This window comes from Rattus rattus, chromosome X, assembly GCF_011064425.1.
Source record: "Rattus rattus isolate New Zealand chromosome X, Rrattus_CSIRO_v1, whole genome shotgun sequence".
NCBI classification, from domain to species: Eukaryota; Metazoa; Chordata; class Mammalia; order Rodentia; family Muridae; genus Rattus; species Rattus rattus.
This window is the reverse complement of record NC_046172.1, coordinates 96,002,321-96,007,546: the sequence shown is the minus strand read 5'-3', so window position 1 is coordinate 96,007,546 and position 5,226 is coordinate 96,002,321. Positions and strand designations below refer to the sequence as shown.

Genomic DNA, 5,226 nt, shown 5'->3' with positions numbered 1-5,226 from the left:
TTGCTAAAATTCAAGATTCCTTTACCAAGAAAGAGACAAGATTAAAAGACCAATACCATACACCTTCTCCAAAGCACCAAAGCGCTTGACCCCCTTCAGCATGTGTGTGTGTGTGTGTGTGTGTGTGTGTGTGTGTGTGTGTGTGTGTGTGTGTGTGTATAGGCCTCAGGTTAACTTCAGATGTTGTTTCTCTAATGCCATCCATATTGGTACAAGTCTCTTACTGCACTGGCTTAAAATATGGCAAGGAGGCTAAGCCAGTTGTGAAGTGAGCATCAGAGATCTGCCTTTACCCAGCACTGGGAATACAAGTACATACCAGCAAAACAGGCTGTTTTGACATGGTTACTGGCAATTGAACTCAAGTCATCATATCTGCAACAATCACTTTACCAACTGAGCCATCTCCCCAGTCGAAAACATTTTCTTTTAATGACCATATTCAGTCATCATATGAAGCTCATTGAATTCTGACTCTATTATCCCATATATTTGCTATCCTGCTTCCCTTTTTAAGAATGTAAAGGAAAATTATGAATTAGGAGCCCAAGGAAAAACAAATCTGAAGAAAAACCATAAAAGTCCAACCACAATACATTAAAAATAATTTGCCTTTTCTTTGCAAGCAGGTAGATTCCTCCTAAAGTACTAAGGACAATCATTGTCCTACAGTGTTTGGTGTAATACCATCTAAAGCAGCAGATGGTGACTGTGTCCACCCACTCTCAGGGACATTATTCAAACTCTGAAAGTAGTCTTGATTGTTACAAATAGGATAGAGACCTAGGGAGTCATAGTGCTATGCATCTAGAAGGTAAGGGCCAGGGTTAGTGCTATACATTCTATAATGCACAGAAATGCAATGGAATCGTTCTCAAGCCCAAAACACATGCTGTGCTTAGACTGAGAAAACATGATCTAAAAGGCATAATACAAGCAGGGAAGACAACTTAAAAGGTAAAGTACTTGTTCTGCAAGCATAAAGCTCTGGGTTTGAATCCATAGAACCTTTGTATAATCTGGGTGTGGTGATGCACATATAAAGTCTCAATGCTAAGAAAGTGGAGACTAGAAAATTCTGGGGACTTGACTAGAAAATTCTGGGGGCTTGCTAGAGACAGTTGGGCAAAAATTGTGGGCTCTGAATTCAGTAAGAGACTGTGTCAAAAATAAGATGAAAAATAATTGATGGAAATAACCAATGCTGATACTTGGCCTCAACATGCCTTAACATGTCCATGCATGGCCATGTATACACAACACATCTGAACACACATATACACATGCACACATAGCACACATGTACACATAATGTAATATAAGTTCTAAAATGAAAATATCATAACTTCTGAAACAGTAGACCAATAGAAAAATAGATTCATATGAATTCACAAAGTTATGTTTTCACAAAAATTTTGCATGCTGGCAGGAAGAAAAGGTGAATGAGTTAGAATCAAGTGTTATGTATTTCAGGCTTCTCCATGTCCTATAGTCTGATACGATGCCTTTCCATTCTGCAGTGCCATAAGTTAAAGCTTTACTATTTCCCAAATACACAGATGAATTAAAGTTTTCTCAATGCCAGTAGTACATTCCAAATGCTCAGTGTTAAAGGCGGGTTCAGCATGTTGGACAGTTAGCACTTCAAAGCACCAGATATTCTCCAGGTTCACTGGTTTGCATTCTGATTACCATTCTTTTATAAAAACCAACTTCTGACTAATTTTCATTATCAAGTAAAGCCTCACACATTTTTCTACCATGTGTTTCCTCAGTTTCTTAGTTACTGTTCTATTTCTGCGAAGATATACCATGATTGAGGCAGCTTATAAAAGAAAGCATTTAGTTGAGGGTGTGCTTACAGTTTTGGAGGGTTGTTCTATGATCATCATGGCAGGACTCATGATGGCAGGCAAGAAGGCAGGAATGGCACTGGAGCAGTACCACAGAGCTTATATACAATGACCAGGAAGGAGGCAGAGAAAGAGCAAGACTGGGCCAGGTGCGTCCTTTTCAAACCTCAAAGCCCACTGCCAATGACTAACTTCCTTCAACAAGGCCACACCTTCTTATCCTTCCTAAACAGTCAACCAACTATGAACTAAACATTTAAATATATGAGCCTATGTGGGTCATTCTCATTAAAAACAACACACTGGGTGAATATATATTTGTAAATCAATAGTATACTCAAGGTTTCCTTGATTGCAAACCAAGGACACAGCAGATTTTCACAATGCAATGAATATATTTGAATTTTTTTGATATTAACTTTTACAATGACTGTAAGAAAATAAGTTGTTTCTTATAACATTTGCTTCAATAGTTTAATAGTTAAAATTATCTGAAAATCCAGAAATGTGCTTGGTTCTCTGGCCAAAATGCAAAAAGGGAGCTCTAGTTTATCTCCTTCTAAATGGGCACCCTTTCCTGAAGGTTATATGTGAGAGTGGAGTCTAGCACTCCAGCCTGGACATAGATCTTCCTGATGAACAGTTTTGAAACTGGATCTCCAGATCTTCAATTACATACAGGACAAGTCCTAAGTTACCTCTTTGTAGGGGGCAATGTCATTCAAAGAATGGAGTCTATGATTTAAAAAAAATGCTTTTCTTTCCTCCATTAAGAGTTTATCCAGGGGTTGGGGATTTGGCCCAGTGGAAGGAGGCTTGCCAGACAAGACCAAGGCCCGGGGTTCGGTCCCCCGCCCAGAAAAAAAGAAAAAAAAAAAAGAGAGAGAGAGAGAGAGAGAGAGAGAGAGAGAGAGAGAGAGAGAGAGAGAGAGACTTTTGGCTTTACCAAGCTTAAAATATGCCAAATTAAAATTTTATTCATAAAAAAAAGAGTTTATCCAGGTGCTTGCTTTGGTAGCACACATACTAAAATTGGAATGATACATAGATTAGCATGGCCACTGTGCAAGGATGACACACAAGTTCGTAAAGTGTTCCATATTTTTACAAAGAAAGAGAACTTCATACCAATTTCCCTTATGAATATCGATGCAAAGGATAATCAATAAAATTCTTGCAAACTGACTCCTAGAGTACATCAAAACGATCATCCATCATGACTATGTAGGCTTCATTCCAGGGATGCAGGGATGGTTTAATATACGGAAAACCATCAACATAACCCACTATATAAACAAACTGAAAGATAAAAACTACATGATCACTTCATTAGATGCTGAGAAATCATTTGACAAAATTCAACACCCCTTCATGATAAAAGTCCTGGAAAGAATAGGAATTCAAGGCCCATACCTAAACATAGTAAAAGCCATATATGGCAAACCAGTAGCTAATATTAAACTAAATGGAGAGAAACTTGAAGCAATCCCACTAAAATCAGGGACTAGACAAGGCTGCCCACTCTCTCCCTACTTATTCAATATAGTTCTTGAAGTCCTAGCCAGAGCAATCAGACAACAAAAGGAGATCAAAGGGTTACAGATTGGAAAGGAAGAATTCAAAATATCACTATTTGCAGATGATATGATTGTATATTTAAGTGATCCCAAAAGTTCCACCAGAGAACTACTAAACCTGATAAACACCTTCAGTAAAGTGGCTGGGTATAAAATTAACTCAAATAAAGTTTCATGTGTTCTGTGCATCTAGGGTAATTCAAGCATTTGGGCTAATAACCACTTATCAATGAGTGCATACCATGTGTGTTTTTCTGTGATTGGGTTACCTCACTCAGGATGACATTTTCCAGTTCCATGGATTTGCGTATGAATTTCGTAAAGTCATTGTTTTTGATAGCTGAGTAATATTCCATTGTGTAGATGCACCACATTTTATATATCCATTCCGCTGTTGAAGGGCATCTGGGTTCTTTCCAGCTTCTGGCTATTATAAATAAGGCTGATATGAACATAGTGGAGCATGTATCTTTGTCATATGTTGGAGCATCTTTTGGGGTTATGCCCAAGAGAGGGATAGCTGTGTCCTCAGGTAGTGCAATGTCCAATTTTCTGAGGAACCTCCAGACTGATTTCCAGTGTGGTTGTACCAGTCTGAAATCCCACCAACAATGGAGGAGTGTTCCTCTTTCTCCACATCTTCGCCAGCATCTGCTGTCACCAGAGTTTTTGACATTAGCCCTTCTGACTGGTGTGAGGTAGAATCTCAGGGTTGTTTTGATTTGCATTTCCCTTATGACTAAAGATGTTGAACATTTCTTTAGGTATTTCTCAGCCATTCAGTATTCCTCGGCTGTGAATTCCTTGTTTAGCTTTGATTCCCAATTTTTAATAGGGTTATTTCTCTCCCTGCAGTCTAACTTCTTGAGTTCTTTGTATATTTTGGATATAAGGCCTCTATCTGTTGTAGGATTGGTAAAGATCTTTTCCCAATCTGTTGGTTGCTGTTGTCCTAACCACAGTGTCCTTTGCCATATAGAAGCTTTGGACTTTTATGAGAACCCATTTGTCGATTCTTGATCTTAGAGCATAGCCATTGGTGTTTTTGTTCAGGAAAATTTTCCCAGTGCCCATGTGTTCGAGGTTCTTCCCCCTTTTTTTTTTTTCTATTAGTTTGAGTGTATCTGGTTTGATGTGCAGGTCCTTGATCCACTTGGACTTAAGCTTTGTACAGGGTGATAAGCATGGATCGATCTGCATTCTTCTACATGTTGACCTCCAGTTGAACCAGCACCATTTGCTGAAAATGCTATCTCTTTCCATTTGATGGTTTTGGCTCCTTTGTCAAAAATCAGGTGCCCATAGGTGTGTGGGTTCATTTCTGGGTCTTCAATTCTGTTCCATTGGTCTATCTGTCTGTCTCTGTACCAATACCATGCAGTTTTTATCACTACTGCTCTGTAATACTGCTTGAGTTCGGGCATAATGATTCCCCCCAGAAGTCCTTTTTATTTGGGGATAGTATTAGCTATTCTTGGTTTTTTTGTTATTCCAGATGAATTTGCAAATTATTCTGTCTAACTCTATAAGAATTGGGTTGGAATTTTGATGGGCATTGCATTGAATCTGCCAATCGCTTTTGGTAAAGTGGCCATTTTTACTATATTAATCCTGCCAATACATGAGCATAGGAAATCTTTCCATCTTCTGAGATCTTCTTCAATTTCTTTCTTCAGAGACTTGAAATTCTTGTCACACAGATCTTTCACTTGCTTGGTAAAAGTCAGTCACTTCTTTGGAGATATTTTTGTCTCACAATGAGTTCAGGCTTTTAAATTTTATTATTATTCTTTTTT

At 38.3% G+C, this 5,226-nt stretch overlaps 1 non-coding gene across 1 annotated transcript; it reads left to right on the top strand.

The window, feature by feature from the left end:
* The first annotated feature begins 2,855 nt into the window (after nt 1-2,855).
* On the top strand, nt 2,856-2,959 carry LOC116889422. The gene has a single exon (XR_004386387.1). It is a non-coding gene; the product is annotated as a U6 spliceosomal RNA (small nuclear RNA).
* Nucleotides 2,960-5,226: the final 2,267 nt, after the last annotated feature.